Source organism: Pongo abelii, chromosome 3, assembly GCF_028885655.2.
Source record: "Pongo abelii isolate AG06213 chromosome 3, NHGRI_mPonAbe1-v2.0_pri, whole genome shotgun sequence".
Lineage (NCBI taxonomy): Eukaryota > Metazoa > Chordata > Mammalia > Primates > Hominidae > Pongo > Pongo abelii.
The window spans coordinates 170,967,554-170,989,642 of NC_071988.2; the positions used below are offsets into that span (position 1 = coordinate 170,967,554).

General features: G+C 38.7%; 1 long non-coding RNA gene across 1 annotated transcript; it reads left to right on the forward strand.

Annotated features, from left to right (window-relative positions):
• The first annotated feature begins 161 nt into the window (after nt 1-161).
• Nucleotides 162-8,377, forward strand: LOC129059103 (uncharacterized). Its single transcript, XR_008524802.1, has 4 exons — nt 162-3,195; nt 4,042-4,315; nt 6,074-6,196; nt 6,837-8,377. It is a non-coding gene; the product is annotated as an uncharacterized LOC129059103 (long non-coding RNA).
• Nucleotides 8,378-22,089: the final 13,712 nt, after the last annotated feature.

A 22,089-nucleotide genomic window follows, 5' to 3' on the forward strand; every position in this document is an offset into this window, starting at 1 on the left:
GTTGCAGAGAGTAGTGAAAACACTTGGCAATTAGTGTATCAGTGAAGACCTAGCTGAAACCAGTTTCAAATGCAGTTACAGTTAGAAGCCTGCATCAGTGCCTTAAAAGTTCATAGGGTACGAGTAGGGGGATATGTGAAATGCAGAGTATTTTTCAGAGAGGCATGATTGGTGAATTAAAAATGAATATTAGAGCATTAGCTAGAGGGAATTAAGAGTTTTGTTGTTGCTGTTGTTTTGTTTTATTTTGTTTTGATTTTGAGATGAAGTCTTGCTCTTGTTGCCCAGGCTGGAGTACAATGGTGCAATCTCGGTTCACAGCAACCTCCACCTCCCGGGATCAAGCGATCTTCCTGCCTCAAGTAGCTGGGATTACAGGTGCCTGACACCAGGCCTGGCTAATTTTTTGTATTTTTAGTAGAGACGGGGTTTCATCATGTTGGTCAGGCTGGTCTTGAACTCCTGACCTCAGGTGATCCGCCTGCTTCGGCCTCCCAAAGTGCTGGGATTACAGGCATGAGCCACTGCACCTGACCGGGAATGAAGAGATCTATAGAAAAAACATGGTAATATTTTCAGCTTGTGTGAAACAGTCAGTAGAGGAAGAGATTTAAAATGCTGGGGTGATGGGAAAGAGTAGGACTTATAGCAGCAACATCTGGCAGAAGATGGAAAGTAGTAGATCAGGCACACAGGTGGAGGACTTAGCCTTGAACGTGAGAAGTAATGAGGAAGAGAACAAGGGATCTCCCAGATGAGAGGGGAGACAGATGGAACACAGAAAGGAGAGCAATGAGTTTTATCCTGCTGTGTTTCCAATCAGATTTTCCCCGAAGGGACACTTGGCCAGGAAAACAGGAAACAGACAGGTGGTCTAAGGTCTGTAGGGTAAAGTTAATATACAGTTGCTTGATTATTCAGTCAAATTGTAGGACCAAAGAAGAAAAAGGAGTAGATTAAAAGCAATTACTGCAAATTTATGAATCACATCAGTTGTCCAGACACAAGTCTGACCTAAATCTTTCCCTCCCTTAGTGAATGGATCTGGAGTATTGCCTATATGGAGGCCATTCTAAACTCAGCACCAACAAACTAGACCAGAAAAGAGTGAAAGGAAAGTCTCCCAGGATGTCAGTACCAAAAACCAGCTAATGATCATCTACACAAACCCTCTTTCACAGAGGAGAAAAGCAAATCTCACTAGGGTACACAACAGCCCACTATCACTGAATTATGGATTGGTGATGACTATGCTTCCTTTTTATCCCTTTAGCACTTATGAACTTCTAACACATTCAACATTTTTCTTCTTTAATTCATTTATTACTTACCTCCTCCCATGAGAATGTGATCACCATCAGAAGGATTTTTGTCTCTTTTACTTACTGTTGTTACCTCAGCCTTCAACGTATGTCTGGCATTTAGAACGCACTTGATCATCATTTGCTGAACGAATGAATTACATCTTCTCCAGTATACTTTTTACTTCCCTATTATACTTTCCATGCAGAGCTCTTGGAAGTGAAGTTGATAGTTGTAAAAACCACTTCCATGCAAATACATTTTTCATAAACTCTGCTACCTTATTGGGTACATAAAACTCCAAGGTTGTACAGAATTCAAATCTAAGACTGTCTGGCTTCAGAGTCACATATTGGATGAATTCGACCCATTCGGTTAGTTTTCTCTGAAAAGAAAACTAAAGAAATTTTGTGACAATAACAAAACAATGACTTTTTTTTTAAAAAAATAGGAAAGATAAAAAAGAAGGAAAATGGAATCAGTATTATAGGAAAAACTCTATAGAGTTTACACAGCAGTGAGCTTCCTGATGTATTTTTTCATATATCTACATTTATATCTTTATCCACACTGTTATGTCTATGTTATAACACCCAAGAGAAATATGGTGGAAAGAATTCACTGGGCCTGTTGCTAGGTGAGTGTTAAGAAAATTGCAACTTTGTATGACCCTTCATCTGTTGTAGGAGATTCTCTATTTTTCTCTTTGTGTGAAAAAAGATGAGGATGAAAGACTATGGAGTTGGTAGCTACAAAGAAGAGAGTTGGTAGTTCCTAGGTGTATGAGAGAAGCTTTTCCTACTCTCTCTGACGTGCAATCTATTTTTTTCAGGAGTCATTTCCAGGGAAGGGAAGGAACAATACACTGAATGAGGACATGTCCATCTCAGGGGGCCAGGTACAACCACAGAAGCAGCTTACGTAACAAAGGGTTCATTTGTGGAATTAGTTAAGGAATAAAGTTTTATATTTGTGAGAGATGCAAGTGAGCATTTAAAGATTCACATTGCCTGGGACTTTCCAGTATCATTTTGCAACCCAGATCCTTAATGGCAAATGTATAGATTAGTAGTGTGTGTGAGAAATTTTATATATGTAACAGGACGTCAAATAGGATATGTATTTCTAAAGTTGCTGTTATGATCCAAAACCAAGAACCAATGTACCTCATGTTCTGTGTTCAGGGACCCCATCATCTTCCTAGCAGGGATTAGGGGGAAGAACCTGTCTAGAAAATGTGTATCCACCAACTCCTTCCACTTGCCGGCATCATCCCGATCAAAGCAAGAGGAAGGCTGATTGGGGAGAGAGGCATTAAGATTTGGGGAGAGAGTTGAGTTTGGGTATGAAATGAAAGCACTGTTTCTCACCTTTTAATGCAAAGTGGGAAACCTCGAAGAGAATCACATAAAGATTGACAGGGCCTGCAAGAGGAACCTGGCCGAATGTGTGCTGAGCAGCAGAACACAAAGCTTCTCTTTTGTGCCATCACTGATGCTGAGTACAGTCATAAAGAGTGGGTTCTGGAAGAGCATTGAGAGTCCAAAGTGTAGAACTTTATCCTTTTCAGTATTCTTCTTCCACCAGGAGGAAGAAGAACTGTGTTTCTGAAGTTTGGGAAGTATATGTAGACATGGAGTCTGGCCTTGAGCTTTCTGTAGTAGAAAGGCCCATGTCAGCAGCCCTTAAAGGGACAGGGTGAGGTGTACTTGGGGGAAAGATGGTAGTAACCATACTCCTCCCAATTTTCCATGATACACCACAGTGTAAAAGAGGACCCCAGTGGTTTCCACAGCTACACAGAAAATTCATGGAGGGTAGCAGAAGAAGATGAGCCGTGGAGCTGCCAGGTGGTTGCCAGTCCAATCTTTTAAGGTTCAATTTAGGGAAAAGGTAATGATGCCTAATCTTCTGTAAAAGGAAAACTCCCCTATGGGGGTAGCTGTAAGTATGTGGGTAAAGGCCAGCTGATAGAATGTCAGAGAAAATGTCGTGCTCCCATATGACATGAAGGGAAATACTCATTTTCTTCTCAAGCCCTAATCAGCAAGTATCCCAATTTTCTTACTTTCTTTTCATCAAAATAAGAGAAGGATATGACTTTCTTTGTTGTTATCATAGAGTGATAACATAGAGTGAGAAAAGATACAGAATTCAGAAAAAAATATCCAGAGAGTACCAAATGCCTAAGGAAGAGAGAGATTAAGTAGAGTTTTGGGATCAACAAAAATAAATAAGGAATTCTCAGAATACTAAGCAATTAATGGTAGAAATCTTAAAATTTTTTTTTTGGATAAAATAAAGCTCCTAAGGAACACTGTTGAATAAAGGCTTGGTACGTAAGCAGAGAATCAGGATCGTTTATAAATAATAATAAAGACTCAGATACAAGTAAGCAGCAACCCACAGCAGATAAGTGTGGGAAAATCATGGTGTAGGAAACACCAAACAGAGTTAGGAGAATTGGGATAATGCAAGAAGAGAAATCAGGCCAGGACCTATGGTACATTGTATTTTCCAAGGATGGACACCACAATATACTTCATCCCCCACGCTCCATTTACAATGGCATTGACCATCCTTCCATCAAGTAGTGGGATCCCTGTCCCCAGCACCCACCTCCCCCAGGACCCAGGTAGACCACTATGACTGCTTTGCTCAATAGAATACAGTAGAAGTAATACTTTGTAACTTCCAAGGCTAGGTTGTAAAAAATTCTGTTCAACCTTGCTCTCTTAGGACATTTTCTCTGTAAGCCCTGATACCTTGATATGAGAAGGCCAAGAAGAAGCCTATGGAGATGCCCACAAGAGAAGACTCAAGCCGAGAGAAACTGAGGCCCCTGACCCTCCAGCTTTCACTGAGCTCCAGCTGACAACCATCATCAAATCACCAGCCATGTGACTATGCCATGATGGGAGGGAATCACCCAGTGTCCAATTGATCTGATGCCACATGTAAAAGAGAAGAGCCTTCGCCTTTGAGCCCTGCCTAGATTGCTACTCTGCACCAAGTAAGTGGTGGCTGTTATCTTAAGCCACTAGTTTTTAAGATTTTTTTTTTTTTTTTTTTGGTGCAGGGTGGGAGTTGGTGTGACATAGCAATTGACGACCAGAATAGAACCAAAAAGGGATTATTTACTTAGCCAGAGTTACCTAAGAGATTTCTGCAGTTCCTTTGGCCAAGAAATTGAACATTTTTATTAGTACTACATTTTGTATTATGTGAGTTCTCTATGATATGTTACCTCCTTAATAAAGTATGTGTAGAGCATTTTCACTTCATTGTGTAGTTCAGGTCATCTCATTAATCCTCTCAGTAGTCTTTATTAAATTTCGAATTAAAGAACAGCTTAGTTTTAGTTCACTATATGGAATGGTCAACTTCAAATAACAACAGTGATCGAGAGCCTGTTGTTCAAAAGTGGTATGGCATGTGAGCAACACTTTTTACAAAATTCTCATTTGCCTGGGCTATGTTTTGACTAAGTGAGTGGCATACCAAAGTTGTTAAGAACTGATATGTGGGCGAAATGACACTGCCTGAAATTTCTTTCCCAAAGCAGAGTGGTACATTTACAAGAAGTATAACAGAACCTTCGTGTAACAATAGTTAGTATGAGGATGCATTAAGTTTGTGTATGTAAAATATGCGTAGCACATGCATTATTCACTTACCAGTAGGTCAGCAAATAATTATTAAAAGCAATTGTGCTCCAATATAGAACTAGACCTAGGAGATATAGCAGGGAACAAAACACAGTGGCCCCTGATAGGACACTCAGATGATAAACGGATATATACGGCTCAGAATGTTGAGAAGTATACAAAAAAATGAAACTGGTAAACAGGATAGCATATCAAGGTAGGGTGAGGGTGGGTAGGCAAGGCTGCTATTTCATATCAGATGTTCAGGGAAAACCTCTCTGGTATGATAACCTTTGAACCAACATCTTCTGGAAGGAAGAGCAAATGAGGTAGCTACCTAGGAGAAGGGCATTTCAGGTAAGGGGAACTGCAAGTGTAAATACCAAGAGTAATGTTAGTGTGTTGGAGGGACAGCAAAGACATCAGTGTGGTTGATGAAGGATAAGACACACAAAGACATCAGTGTGTCTTTGAAGGATAAAAAGTACCGAAGGCAGGAGGCAGATCACGTACACATGTAGACTGTTGTACAGGCCACTGAAGAGATTTTAGCTTTTATTGAGTAATTATAAATATTCATATATGTCATGGACTGAATGTTTGTGTAACTTCAAATTCATATGTTGAACCCCTGTATTAGTCTGTTCTCATGTTGCTTTGAAGAAATATCAGGGACTAGGTAATTTATAAAGAAAAGAGAGTTAATTGACTCACAGTTCGGTATGACTGGGGAGGCTTTGGGAAAATTACAATCATAGTGGAAGGCACCTCTTCACACGGCAGCAGGGGAGAGAATGAGTGTCAGCAGGGGAAATGCCAGAAGCTTGTGAAACCATCAGGTCTTGTGAGAACTCTCTCACTGTCATGAAAACAGAATGGGGGAAACTGTCCTCAAGATCCAATTACCTCCCACTGGGTGCCTCCCACAACACATGGGGATTATTACAATTCAAGTTTAGATTTGGGTGGGGACACAGAGCCAAACCATATCAACCCCTAACTCCCAATGTGATGATATTTGGAGATGATGCCTTTGGAAGGTAATTTGAATTAGATTAGATTATGAAAGTGGAGCCCTTATGATAGGATAAGGGAAAGAGACCAGAGCTCACTCTTCTTGGCAGTCACTGAGGAAAGGCCACAAGAGGACACAATGAGAAAGCAGCCATCTACAAGTCAGAAAGAGAGCCCTCTCCAGAACCTGATCCTGCTGGCACCCTGATCATGCACATCCAGCCCCCAAAACTGTGAGAAAATAAATATCTGTTGTTTAATTCACCAGTCTGTGGTATTTTGTTATGGCAGCCCAAGTTGCCTAAGACAATCTAGCCATAACTACTATGGTATACAGTATAACTGCAATGTCAATCAGCTTTAATTCAACGCTGAAAATTTTTTTCTAAATACTCTTTTTGTCTTCTCTGATTTCCTCAGTCCACTACTAGCTTTCTGGTAACAAAAGTACTAATTGCACAGTTCACTGACTGAAATTGCTTAATAGTCAGTTTCAATTACAATGACTTTTCCAGTTATATTTCTACTATTCTGTTTTTGTGCAAATGTGAGCAAAAATATGAGCTTTGGGAGGTGTGCCTCTCTCTGCTAATTGGAATGTCTTCTGTTAAAGTCTTTTGCAAGCTGTGTCACAAAAATTGAAGTGAAAAATCTTCTCTAATATGCATATTACAATTTTATTGGTAGGAATTTTACAGATTGCCCTGGCAGATTCTCACTCATTATGTAGCACTCTTTCTGTCTATAGTTACTTATTTGTTTGTTTAGTTATTAATTATTTTTTCTCTTATCATTTGATGTTTCCCTTGCTTAAAACAGATGGGGTTTTGTGACTACTGCTGAGTTCATTTTCTCTCTGTTTCTGGCTTGCAGGAGTGCTCACACACCTTGGAATGGTGGAGCTTTCAAGGATGCGGAGAATCACTTCCCTTTTTAGAGCCCTCATACCTTCACCTTCTCAACCTTTTCTCTGTTACTTAGGCCACTTCTTCCTGGCTTGTCACTGCTTCTGCTTCTTCTCCTTCTTTTTCATTTGGTTCTGGATTTTTATCAACATTCTGGAAAATGGGAGGGGCTGTTTATTGCGTCTCACTCAAGACTGTTTTTTTTTTTGTTGTTGTTGTTTTTTGGAGGGAAAATAATTGGCTTCTTATCTCCAGAAAAGAAACATGCAAGAAACTAACAACCCAAGAACCCTTAGCTCTGGGGCTTCCTACTCCCAGCCTTTAAGACCCATCTACTGTGAAGTGAAGGTATAAATGGTGCTTCAGAACCTCTTGCTCTTTAACTTTCAATGATCAGAATACGCTCTGAAATGTCTTCAATTGCAAATAACAGTGAGATTATGAGTTATCATCTGGGCTCACAATAGACTTCTAAGAATGGGATAATTTATCATTTGGGGAAAAAGTAAACTCATAATAAAAAATGCCTCATCTCATGCAGTACTTTCCACACAGACATACATATAATATTTATATCTCAGGGAAATCAGGGCCACAAACATAAAGTGAGTAGAGAGTATTGTTGAGACTCAAAAATGCATTTTTTCCAACTTTGTTTAATTCTCCATCTTTCATGGCAGCTTTAGTTTTTATGCTTATGAGTCATAGTAAGAAAATTTTGAAACAAAGCTGACAAGATTTATGAAAATTTCATTCCATTATTTTTTGGAAGAAAGTAGGCATTTGTTTCTCTCATATGTCAGTGTCTCAACTGTGTTGAGCACCACAGCAAAAACGTTGATCTGGTTTACAGAGAGGTAAATAATCCTGTTACATTTGTCATAGGTAACTTTAAAGAGCAACTATAATTCTGAATTTTAGAGTCAAACATAACTGGCTGTAGCTCTTAGTCCTGGTGTAGACTTGAACCATTTACTTAAACTAATTAAGCCTCAGTTTCTCTCTCTGAAAAATCAAAATGATATTCATGCCTGCCTCTTAGGGATACTATAAGAATTGCATGAGGAAATGAAACATAAAGCACTTAGCAGCATACCTGACGCAGAGCAAATTCTCAGTAAATGTCAGATAATATTAGAATTATTATTGTTATGATTGTTGTGCATTTCCATTGCTTGTAACTAATGAATAGTGACATAACAAAGTGCTTTCCTCCATAAACAAGTGTAAACTTCAGTTGACTTACTTAGGCTTTCTTATACCTCATATAATCTCCTTACATGTGAGGTTTCTTATACATATAGCGAAGTATAACAGCTGCATAACTTTCATAAGCTACTTTGGATCCTCATTTTACTGTCCAAATGATAATATTTAATGACAGAGGTTCTGTGACTTGCTGGGTCTCCAATCACAAGTCTGAATTAGAACAGGCCCTTCAGGGGGTGGAAGTCTGTTCCTCTTCTCCCTTCATGATGCAGCCTCACTCTCCATGATCACCATTCACAATCAGAAATGACACCAGAAATATGTACTAAAATAGTACATAATGACAATAACTTACCATGATATACAGCCTTTCATGTAGTGGGCACGAAGATGTGACTTTAGTGATTTTCTTTTTTTTTTTTTTCTTTTTTATTATTATTATTATTATTATTATACTTTAGGCTCTATGGTACATGTGCGCAACGTGCAGGTAAGTTACATATGTATACATGTGCCATGCTGGTGCGCTGCACCCACCAACTCGTCATCTAGCATTAGGTATATCTCCCAACGCTATCCCTCCCCCCTCCCCCCACCCCACAACAGTCCCCGAAGTGTGATGTTCCCCTTCCTGTGTCCATGTGTTCTCATTGTTCAATTCCCACCTATGAGTGAGAATATGCGGTGTTTGGTTTTTTGTTCTTGCGATAGTTTACTGAGAATGATGATTTCCAATTTCATCCATGTCCCTACAAAGGACATGAACTCATCATTTTTTATGGCTGCATAGTATTCCATGGTGTATATGTGCCACATTTTCTTAATCCAGTCTATCATTGTTGGACATTTGGGTTGGTTCCAAGTCTTTGCTATTGTGAATAATGCTGCAATAAACATACGTGTGCATGTGTCTTTATAGCAGCATGATTTATAGTCCTTTGGGTATATACCCAGTAATGGGATGGCTGGGTCAAATGGAATTTCTAGTTCTAGATCCCTGAGGAATCGCCACACTGACTTCCACAATGGTTGAACTAGTTTACAGTCCCACCAACAGTGTAAAAGTGTTCCTATTTCTCCACATCCTCTCCAGCACCTGTTGTTTCCTGACTTTTTAATGATTGCCATTCTAACTGGTGTGAGATGGTATCTCATTGTGGTTTTGATTTGCATTTCTCTGATGGCCAGTGATGGTGAGCATTTTTTCATGTGTTTTTTGGCTGCATAAATGTCTTCTTTTGAGAAGTGTCTGTTCATGTCCTTCATCCACTTTTTGATGGGGTTGTTTGTTTTTTTCTTGTAAATTTGTTGGAGTTCATTGTAGATTCTGGATATTAGCCCTTTGTCAGATGAGTAGGTTGCGAAAATTTTCTCCCATTTTGTAGGTTGCCTGTTCACTCTGATGGTAGTTTCCTTTGCTGTGCAGAAGCTCTTTAGTTTAATTAGATCCCATTTGTCAATTTTGGCTTTTGTTGCCATTGCTTTTGGTGTTTTAGACATGAAGTCCTTGCCCATGCCTATGTCCTGAATGGTATTGCCTAGGTTTTCTTCTAGGGTTTTTATGGTTTTAGGTCTAACATTTAAGTCTTTAATCCATCTTGAATTAATTTTTGTATAAGGTGTAAGGAAGGGATCCAGTTTCAGCTTTCTCCATATGGCTAGCCAGTTTTCCCAGCACCATTTATTAAATAGGGAATCCTTTCCCCATTTCTTGTTTTTGTCAGGTTTGTCAAAGATCAGATAGTTGTAGATATGCGGCATTATTTCTGACGGCTCTGTTCTGTTCCATTGATCTATATCTCTGTTTTGGTACCAGTACCATGCTGTTTTGGTTACTGTAGCCTTGTAGTATAGTTTGAAGTCAGGTAGCGTGATGCCTCCAGCTTTGTTCTTTTGGCTTAGGATTGACTTGGCGATGCGGGCTCTTTTTTGGTTCCATATGAACTTTAAAGTAGTTTTTTCCAATTCTGTGGAGAAAGTCATTGGTAACTTGTTGGGGATGGCATTGAATCTGTAAATTACCTTGGGAAGGATGGCCATTTTCACAATATTGATTCTTCCTACCCATGAGCATGGAATGTTCTTCCATTTGTTTGTATCCTCTTTTATTTCCTTGAGCAGTGGTTTGTAGTTCTCCTTGAAGAGGTCCTTCACATCCCTTGTAAGTTGGATTCCTAGGTATTTTATTCTCTTTGAAGCAATTGTGAATGGGAGTTCACTCATAATTTGGCTCTCTGTTTGTCTGTTATTGATGTATAAGAATGCTTGTGATTTTTGTACATTGATTTTGTATCCTGAGACTTTGCTGAAGTTGCTTATCAGCTTACGGAGATTTTGGGCTGAGACAATGGGGTTTTCTAGATATACTATCATGTCATCTGCAAACAGGGACAATTTGACTTCCTCTTTTCTAATTGAATACCCTTGATTTCCTTCTCTTGCCTAATTGCCCTGGCCAGAACTTCCAACACTATGTTGAATAGAAGTGGTGAGAGAGGGCATCCCTGTCTTGTGCCAGTTTTCAAAGGGAATGCTTCCAGTTTTTGCCCATTCAGTATGATATTGGCTGTGGGTTTGTCATAAATAGCTCTTATTATTTTGAGATACGTCCCATCAATACCTAATTTATTGAGAGTTTTTAGCACGAAGGGTTGTTGAATTTTGTCAAAGGCCTTTTCTGCATCTATTGAGATAATCGTGTGGTTTTTGTCTTTGGTTCTGTTTATATGCTGGATTACATTTATTGATTTGCATATATTGAACCAGCCTTGCATCCGTGGGATGAAGCCCACTTGATCATGGTGGATAAGCTTTTTGATGTGCTGCTGGATTCTGTTTGCCAGTATTTTATTGAGGATTTTTGCATCAATGTTCATCAAGGATATTGGTCTAAAATTCTCTTTTTTTGTTGTGTCTCTGCCAGGCTTTGGTATCAGGATGATGCTGGCCTCATAAAATGAGTTAGGGAGGATTCCCTCTTTTTCTATTGATTGGAATAGTTTCAGAAGGAATGGTACCAGCTCCTCCTTGTACCTCTGGTAGAATTCGGCTGTGAACCCATCTGGTCCTGGACTTTTTTTGGTTGGTAAGCTATTGATTATTGCCACAATTTCAGCTCCTGTTATTGGTCTATTCAGAGATTCAAGTTCTTCCTGGTTTAGTCTTGGGAGGGTGTATGTGTTGAGGAATTTATCCATTTCTTCTAGGTTTTCTAGTTTATTTGTGTAGAGGTGTTTGTAATATTCTCTGATGGTAGTTTGTATTTCTGTGGGATCGGTGGTGATATCCCCTTTATCATTTTTTATTGCATCTATTTGATTCTTCTCTCTTTTTTTCTTTATTAATCTTGCTAGCGGTCTATCAATTTTGTTGATCCTTTCAAAAAACCAGCTCCTGGATTCATTTATTTTTTGAAGGGTTTTTTGTGTCTCTATTTCCTTCAGTTCTGCTCTGATTTTAGTTATTTCTTGCCTTCTGCTAGCTTTTGAATGTGTTTGCTCTTGCTTTTCTAGTTCTTTTAATTGTGATGTTAGGGTGTCAATTTTGGATCTTTCCTGCTTTCTCTTGTGGGCATTTAGTGCTATAAATTTCCCTCTACACACTGCTTTGAATGCATCCCAGAGATTCTGGTATGTTGTGTCTTGGTTCTCATTGGTTTCAAAGAACATCTTTATTTCTGCCTTCATTTCGTTATGTACCCAGTAGTGAATCTGACAATTATGTGTCTTGGAGTTGCTCTTCTCGAGGAGTATCTTTGTGGCGTTCTCTGTATTTCCTGAATCTGAATGTTGGCCTGCCTTGCTAGATTGGGGAAGTTCTCCTGGACAATATCCTGCAGAGTGTTTTCCAACTTGTTTCCATTCTCCCCGTCACTTTCAGGTACACCAACCAGACGTAGATTTGGTCTTTTCACATAGTCCCACATTTCTTGGAGGCTTTGCTCGTTTCTTTTTATTCTTTTTTCTCTAAACTTCCCTTCTCGCTTCATTTCATTCATTTCATCTTCCATGGCTGATACCCTTTCTTCCATTTGATCGCATCGGCTCCTGAGGCTTCTGCATTCTTCACGTAGTTCTCGAGCCTTGGTTTTCAGCTCCATCAGCTCCTTTAAGCACTTCTCTGTATTGGTTATTCTAGTTATACATTCTTCTAAATTTTTTTCAAAGTTTTCAACTTCTTTGCCCTTGGTTTGAATATCCTCCCGTAGCTCGGAGTAATTTGATCGTCTGAAGCCTTCTTCTCTCAGCTCGTCAAAGTCATTCTCCATCCAGCTTTGTTCCGTTGCTGGTGAGGAACTGCGTTCCTTTGAAGGAGGAGAGATACTCTGGTTTTTAGAGTTTCCAGTTTTTCTGCTCTGTTTTTTCCCCATCTTTGTGGTTTTATCTACTTTTGGTCTTTGATGATGGTGATGTACAGATGAGTTTTTGGTGTGGATGTCCTTTCTGTTAGTTTTCCTTCTAACAGACAGGACCCTCAGCTGCAGGTCTGTTGGAGTACCTGGCCGGCCGTGTGAGGTGTCAGTCTGCCCCTGCTGGGGGGTGCCTCCCAGTTAGGCTGCTCGGGGGTCGGGGGTCAGGGACCCACTTGAGGAGGCAGTCAGCCCGTTCTCAGATCTCCAGTTGCGTGCTGGGAGAATCACTGCTCTCCTCAAAGCTGTCAGACAGGGACATTTAAGTCTGCAGAGGTTACTGCTGTCTTTTTGTTTGTCTGTGCCCTGCCCCCAGAGGTGGAGCCTACAGAGGCAGGCAGGCCTCCTTGAGCTGTGGTGGGCTCCACCCAGTTCAAGCTTCCAGGCTGCTTTGTTTACTTAAGCGAGCCTGGGCAATGGCGGGCGCCCCTCCCCCAGCCTCGCTGCCGACTTGCTGTTTGATCTCAGACTGCTGTGCTCACAATCAGCGAGACTCCGTGGGCGTAGGACCCTCTGAGCCAGGTGCGGGCTATACTCTCCTGGGGCACCGTTTCCTAAGCCCGTCGGAAAAGCAGTATTCGGGTGAGAGTGGCCCGATTTTCCAGGTGCCGTCTGTCACCCCTGGAAAGGGAACTCCCTGACCCCTTGCGCTTCCCGAGTGAGGCAATGCCTGGCCCCTGCTTCGGCTGGCGCACGGTGCACTCACCCACTGACCTGCGCCCAGTGTCTGGCACTCCCTAGTGAGATGAACATGGTACCTCAGATGGAAATGCAGAAATCACCCGTCTTCTGCGTCGCTCGCGCTGGGAGCCGTAGACCGGAGCTGTTCCTATTCGGCCATCTTGGCTCCTCCCCGACTTTAGTGATTTTCAAACACAAATAACTGCGGTTCTATTCCTGTCCCTTCTATCTAATAATTAAGACCTTAATACATTTTAAATAATAATAAGACCCAGTTATTAGTGTTCTACTAATGATAAATTATTTACATATATATTGTTTTCCTTATTCTTCAGGTAATGAAACTGAAAGTTAACTAAGTTAAAAAAAAATGTCTTGACCAAAATCAAAAATCAGTAAACAGTAGGTGGGACTGCCAGGTTTCACTCTTGCTCATCAGGCACAAAGGAAGCAGCCCTAGCTAACATACATGCTCATACAACATATGGACCATTGCTAAGGAAGATTTTTCAGACAGCCATTGTAGGCAAAATTATTCCCCCAAATGAACAATACCAAACTGTGTTATATATGGTACTGCTTTCCTTTCCCCATGCATAATTCAGGTGGTGGTCGACCCATAGGGGCTACACCTGTTACTCCACAGACTGCCTACAAATTCTACAGAATAAATAATAGAAGAGCTTGATGGATTCTTGTGAATTTACACACCATGCCAGAATTTCCAGCAACCTGGCTCCACCAGTTTCTGTGTTAGTTGACATGGGGCAGAATATTTACACTGTTGATTTCTACAAGACGTAGTAAGAGCTGTGTAGAAATGAAGGGTCATTTAGGTCATCTATTGGGCTGAACTTACATTTTAACAATTGTGGGCGAGATGCATTCTTAACAATCTTGAAATAAACTCAGCTGTATTTGATATATGGGGAAGCCACAGTAGGTGGTATGTATTGGAGTGGCTACAGGCATTTGCTGGGGTGTGTTTTATTTTGCACGTGCATGTAAAGCTCAGAGCAAATGCAGTTTGTATTCCAAAAATGACATTATAACAGCTTTACAAGAATTTGGTCCTTAACATGAACTAAGGCATCTTTTGTGCTTCATATTTAGTATTTAGATAAAGAAGTTAATTTTGAAAAATGTAATGTAGTTTTTGTTTGTTTGTTTGTTTTGAGATGGAGTCTCACTCTGTTGCCCAGGCTGGAGTGCAGTGGCACTGTCTCGGCTCACTGCGAGCTCCACCTCCTGGGTTCATACCATTTTCCTGCCTCAGCCTCCTGAGTAGCTGGGACGACAGGTGCCCACCACCACGCCCGGCTAATTTTTTTGTATTTTGTTTAGTAGAGACGGGGTTTCACTGTGTTAGCCAGGATAGTCTCGATCTCCTGACCTCGTGATCCATCTGCCTTAGCCTCCCAAAGTGCTGGGATTACAGGCATGAGGTAATGTAGTTATTTTTAATAACTGTTTTGCTAAAATAGTTGTGATCTATACAGGAAACACTGTCTTTTCTAAATTGTGTCAGGTATGTACTGTCTTCAGTTTACACTTTCAGAGCACAGTTTCAATGGCTCACACATGCACACACAATCCTCAGGGTTGATGGTTAAGAAATAAGTACTAATGACTTGGCTCTTCTGCAGCAGAGCTTCTCCGCTAAACCTCTTGGGTCTAGTCCTTGGGTGTACCATACTTAGAATTCCTTCCCAGAGCAGTTCAATCTTCTTGATATTTGTGCTAGTTGGCATAGCTTCCTGATGAATATGTCCCACAAGTGACATGACTAAAATGAGACAGCCCAAATCCACAGTTATCAGCTACTAATATTCCTGTCAAGGCAAGTCTTTGCTTAGAACCTTGGAAATTGTACTTGATACATCAAGATGACTTTATAGAACTGTAGTATTTTTTTTCTACTACAGTGAATAATACTCATGCGATATTCATATTTTGATTTTTGTTGTTGCATTCTAAGTGGTTGTGTTTATTTCCATCAGAAAAAATGTCACATGATCTTTCTTATATGGATATACCATTGAAAGAGCTCCATCTCAAGTCATTCTTTTCCATGATTTTCTATCTCACCTCCTTTTTTGGTTTAATTTATGTTACTCACTCATCACAATTTGTAATTACTTTATTTCTTCATTTTATATCTGTTCCATAGGATACAGAATATGTCTGTTTTATTCACCATTGGATCAAATATTATAAATGACAATGTAAAAGCCCTCAATAACTATTTGTTTAACGAATGAGTGAATAAAGAAATGAATGGATGAAATAAAAGATAGGTATTAACAACTTAAGCAATCACCACTTTAGCTCTGCAAATACTTTTTGAGAAGGCCAACAAGAGGCAGTCTCTCTAATATTTTAAAATATTTTTCCACAGACAACTGGGCTGAGAATGGTAGACTTTGGATGAAATCATTGGGGAAAGGGAGGAAAGGAATGTGACTAAGTATGGGAATTATCTTTATTTCAATTTGCCCTAATAAGTTCAAATTTCGTACTGAGGTGGGGACAGAATAGTCTGTATTTTAAGAAAGAAAAAAAAGAAGTTTTGTAATCTTTAGGCCAGTCTCTAGAACAACTATGGGCATTAGCAAAATCCTTGATCTGGAAGCCAGCCTTGAGGAGGTTCCTTTTGTGAGTCTTGTCCTCTCATAGCAAAGATTTGGAGATTCCAGGCAGGCCTCAGTAGTCTGTGCAAGTGCTAATGTATGAATCAAAAGGGTGCCTGCTGACTGTCACCTCCATGCTATTGACTTTAGAGTCAATATTCATAGAAAGTAAATGGAAAGAAAGGTACTGGACAAAGTAAACTGTAATAACCTTCCTCAGGCCATTATCCAAAGTGAAAGGACTTAGAAACAAAGTCAAATACCACATGTTCTCATTTATAATTGGGAGCTAAACAATGGGAACATATGAGCATAGAGAGTGGAATAATAGACCCTGGGGACTCCAAAAGATAGTAGGGTGGCAGGGGATGGGAGGTGTCGGGGGGTGGGTGGTGATGGCTGCAAAATCACTTATTGGGTACAACGTTCACTATCTGGGTACACTAAAAGCCCAGAGTTTCCACTATGCTATATATGCATGTCAGATATCTGTACTTTGTACCTCCTAAACATACAAAAATTTTTAAAAATTAAAAAAGTAATAATCATTATCTTCAGGGCAAATGTGAACTTGGTCACTGTGTTAAGTAAATGCTCATGTTAAATTTGAAACACTTTGTGAAAAGGTGTTTAGCTTTTTATTTTTGCTTTTTTATATTTTTGCAAACAATATTTAAACAGAGACAGGTATCCAATGATTTAAATTTACCAATATATTACAGTATTATTTATGCTAAAAAATTAGACACAAATTGATTTTCCAAGAATCTGAAAATGGTTCAGTGACTTATGATACATCCTTATGATAGAATGTTATGAATGTTATGAAGAGGGAAGCCCATGTTCCCCAGTCCCCATGTTCTCACTATCACTTTCCATTACTTTCACACTTGGCCTTGTAAGAGAGCCTTTGCCCTCCTCACTACCTGTACTCCTCAAGGTCAGAGGAGTTACTAAACTCATTGGTATGAGTCTGATCTTCATTAGCTCACATTTTTCAGTAGTGTGGAATTCCTTCACCTCACAAGTGGAGACACAGTTTCAGCCTTTCAGCCTCTGTTTCATTCTCTCTTTTTCTTGGGTCACGCTCTTTGGAGAACTGAAAGAAAGTTAGTGAGATTCTTCCCTGGGTCTTTTCTGCATGTAAAAGCACACCTAGCTCAGGATCCACGGATTACCTGCTTGCTGTTCAGAATATATATCTTAAAAACCTGATAAGGCAATTTCTCTATATATAATTCTTCATTTTTCAAACTGTAGTTATTTGTGGATCTCTATTTTGCAAGTAACTTAAGAAACTGTATTGAGTTCCTCAAATGTCTAAATAGATATTAATTAAACTTGCATTAAATTTATAGAAGAACATAGGTAGCATCATCTGTATAATATAAACAACGTCTGTCTACAACCATGAGATGTCTTTCTATTTGTCTTTTATTAATGTTGTAGTTTCCTCCAAGAAGATCTTACACTTTCTAAATAAAGTTAATACTTATATACCTTATAATTTTTGCTGTGTTTGTACATGATTTTTATTAATTATTTTTCTAGTTGCTTATTGCCAGTGCTGTATAACTTTGTAGGTTAATTTTATATCTGGCAGTATTTCTAAATGTTTTTATTAGTTCTTAAGCCTTCTTGATTTTGTTTCTTTTTCTACATAGTCATATACCATGTGTAAATAATCCATGACTTGTCTGCAACCTTAAAGAAAAGCAATATATAATTCACGTTTTCTCCTACACTATCCTGGAAGTGAGGAACCTATGATGTTTTGTAAAAGCAACTCTATCTTCCAACAGTTTATCAGAAGTCCTATATTTTGGGGAAAATAAGGGTGATAATATATGTCACAGTCCACCTAACTCCTTGGTTTTGTTATTAATTGATTAAAAGTCAACAATCAAAAAGAAAAAAGAAGAGGAAAAAATTAACTTAGTAGTAGAGAGAGCAGGCACATATTTCACGCAGAAGGAATTTTTCAAATATAAACTTAATCTGCCCCCTCTTTCCTATCATATCCTGTTCCAAAGCATACAGAAAGTGAGCTGCCATAGAAGAATTTGAGGCATCTCTTCCTCTCCTGGAAAGAAAGGGAGAAAGAGGTTGAAAGCATGACTTTCTTTATTGAATGAATGGATTTTGCCAAAGCACCCAGCCTGAAAGCAGAGAGACAGTGCCTCACCACAAGAGGTCTTTCAGGACATGTGCGTGGAGTTTGTAGTGTGGCTAAGCAGCTGGGCCATTCTGGGAGGACCAGGGGGAAAAGGGTAACACTGTGAGGTGAGCACAGTTCCATTCTGATCCCAAAGAGAAGTGCTATAATTCCTCTGTAACTATCCCTCCCCACCCTTCTACACCCCAGCCAGGGGGTTCTTATTTTCTACACACACGCACACATACACATTCTTCAGAATCCAGATAAGGCACTGTGAGCTTGCTGTTTGCCTTTCACAACCAATTACAAGTCAAGAAATCAAAACAAGATACCGCTTTCAACATTGGTCTGTCACTATTGGTATGGTTTTGCTTATTGTTTCTATAGAGACACTAGATTTCAACCATCTGCCTTGACCTTGAACTTTTTAAAATTACATCTATTTTCACAATTTTTGGTATTCCAGCCTTAGCTCTGTTCTACTGTGGCTATGGGTTCTGGTCCCTGCTGGCTGTCTTCTTGGCTGATGTTGTGCTTGATTTGGCTCCATGGATTTCTGCTAGCTTCTTACTCATCCAGTGGTTGAGGTCAAGGTTGGAGGACTCTCTACATCCACATTTCTGCCATATTCTCTGACTATTCAATCTGCTTTCTAACTTCCACGAATCAACTGACCTCGACATCGAGTGCAAGCATGGAAGTAGGGGGTAGTTTTCAAAGTAGATTCATAATAAGTTAAAAAATTAACTATTCTCTCTAGTATGTCTATTCATGAGACTGCTTTGGAGAGAGGAGCTTTAATTAACACCCCCTCTCCCTCCAGAAAGATTCTTATCTAATGCATCTTTTTAGGTGCAAAGAGAAAGACTCAACCATTAACTGAATATGAGCCTCAAGAATGCTACAGGTCAGTTTTGAAAGATTTTTCAAATGAAAAGAAATATAATAATCTCTGTAAGTAATTTTCATTTTCTAGTTCAAATCTAATTTTTTTTTTTACTTTAGAGTTGTACCAGTAGAAAATTAAGTAAGAAGAAGAGTAGCATTGGTAATGGAGAAAAAAATTAGTGTAATTTACTTTACGTAGAAAGAGAGTAATTCTAAGGATAACAAATCAATCCATTTCAGACTGATCACAAAGAAGAACCCCCAATATACCTCATGCTTAATTCTTTAGGATCTAAGTTTCAATTATGTAAGAATCATATAGAAAGGTTATCTGATTAACAAGACAGAGAAAAAAAAATTCCCACTCACTATCTTATTTCTTATCCACTGTCACAAATATTATGTGATAGCTGATTCTTGCCAATATAATTCTACTTAATCATTTTTATGAGAATTAGGTTGCCAAACTTCATCAAACATCTACTAAATATTGGAAAAATACAGGCTTCACAGTCACATTTAATTTAGTATTCTACAAAAAGATTATGTAAAAACTGTATTTATACATGCAAAGCAAATGGAAGAAATGGGGACATATATTTTCCTAGTAGTCTGTGGTGGCATCGACTTTAACCTTGGGATACCTGGAATAAAATACCTTGTGATGGGAAGAATCAAGAAATTAACTCCAATTACTCACTTTATTTAGAATATTTAATACCTATTTCACTTAAAGTTAAAGCACATATATATTTTTGGCCTTGCGCTTAAAAAACACAAAAGAAAAAGCTAAACATATTAGGAATTAAGAAGCCTATTTATTATTTTTTAGAGGAGTTGTTGGAAATCACTTACAAATTTGGATCATGATCTAGGTTCAGTAACATTTCTACATCTAGATTACTGTTATCTGTGATTCTAATTTATGATAACCTGACAGGTTAACTGTGGCTAAGAGATCTCTTTTGCTCAGTGGAATCTTGCTAACTGACTGCCTTTTGGAGGTAGAAAGCTGAATTTGTTAATATGAATAACACACTGGGAGGCTATGAACAGTCGAGACAGGGTAACGGGCCTCAAACTAATTTTTATCTTCTTGTCATCCTGGATAGATTCTCCAAGAGACAATAATGAAAAGTGCAGAGAAAAAATTCCTACCAGATGAGAATAGTAAATTGTGTTTTGACAGCCAGCTTTGGACTTTGTCTCTCCTTTTCTAAGGAATCATACAAAGAATGTGTGAGCTGAGTATGAGGCGACATTTTTCTGAAACTGATAATGAACACAGAGCCAAAACTGCAACTCAAGGTCACAGATAATGGAAAATACACCATAGGCATTTTCATTGCCTTTATTTTTTTAATGATGTCCTCATTGTCTCTTATTGGGTTTTTGTTTTGTTTTCCTTTTACAGTTGCTTATGTTTCCTGCTCTTTGCCATTTGCTCTAAGGCTGCCACTAGCACTTCCATAAAATATCTTAATGGCCCCCCACAGGGCTTTGGTAGTGAAGGGTCTGCTAATGTTTCCATGATGACCCTGGTCTTGAAGATCTTTATATCACAGTCATCTTAATTTGCATTAGACCATGGGGAACATGTCACGTAGGTCAGTCTTGGAAGCACTGTTTTTGGTATGTGTGAAAAAATTTATAGCTTAAATTCCTCAGCAGTTACGTAGCGCTAGAGCACTGAATCTAGTTACAGTAGCATTTGCTGGAGTTTTAGCTGAGTAACTTTCCATAAAAGTTAATTGGAATTACCTGAATGGAGCCTCAGGCAATGCTTTGAAAATAGAGACTAACCTTGTAATTGCCTTGTTCTCCTTTCACCTTCTTCTCTTGCCTTAAATAGTAGTGTTGTAGCTGATTAGCTAGAATGTCATCTTATAGATGAAGGCAGAATGACATAATAATTAAAAATAAACTGTAGCTTGGTCTAATAAAGGACTCCAATATAAATACAAGACAAAGCAGGTGTTTTGAAATGTCAGGGTGACCTAGAGTGGTGATAATAGAAAGATGCAAATGCCCATGGCACAAGCCCCTAGGAACAGATACCATCCCAGCATGGTGGTCTCGCACTTGACTTGGACTCAAAGGAAATTAGACACTACTTGGAAAAATATTTGCAGTCCATTCTCTTCTTATAAAATATAATAGCTGTCTCAAAAGTTTTATTTAAATCCCAATTTAAAGAATCAAGAAAAGAATAGAGAATACAAGGAAAAGGACCAGTAATACCCAAATTTATACATTGTTTGAATTTGAAAACATATTTTAGTATTTAATTATTCTTTGAATCATCACAACAATATTGTGATTTACTAATAAGATTCTTATTTTCAAGCTAAATAAGGAAATGCTCTTCTGGCAGCATGAACGTTGCATACAAAACTGGATTCAAATCCTGCCCTGTCACTTTCTAGGTGAGGGTTTGGGGGAAGTTACTAAATTTCTATGAACTTGCAAATAAACAATGTAGTGTCACCTTTACAGGACAGTTATAGGAGGTAAGTGAGATTTATGCATAGCCTCATGCAATCCTAGCACATAGAAGGCAGGTAGAATGTTCTATCCTCTTGTTTTTTTGTTTTTTTTTTTCCTTTGAGAATATGAGGGCTCACTTACCATTTCATAGGCGGTTAATAGCAGAGATTAAATCAAAAAATGAGTGTTCTGACTTTTGGCCTGAATTTGTTACCTTTCATACCTTGTTGCTTATAATTAAAGACAATTAGTCAAATATTAACACATAATTTTGCTTTAATTTACTCATTTTCTAATCAAACAAGAAAGTATGGTAGCTGAAGAATAATAATCTAGTACTAAGCATTATGGGAATAACAGAATAGGGAAATTTCTTTCCTTCCAAATGAATTTAAGAAAATTTAAGGAAATCAGAAAAATTACTACTATCTGCCAAAAGTCATGGAAAATAATATGTAGCATTTGCCACAAAGTCCCACAGAAAACAAAAATATAGGATGTGAAATGTGAAGTAAAGAGGGTCAAACTATCTAGATAATAACAAATTTGACCTTTCCTTCTTAATATCTAAGTCACTCTCTAGTGAGTTAGTTATTTGATTGTATTACCCATTTTATTCACAGAAATGCACCTCAGGATGTGTTCTAAAGAAAGTACTTCAGAAAATCCTCAATTTGTAGTATAGGCAGATGTCTTGGTTTGCCCGGGACAGTCTCTGTTTAGGTCTGTCATTCTGGTGTAATTTTTAATAGTTCCACCT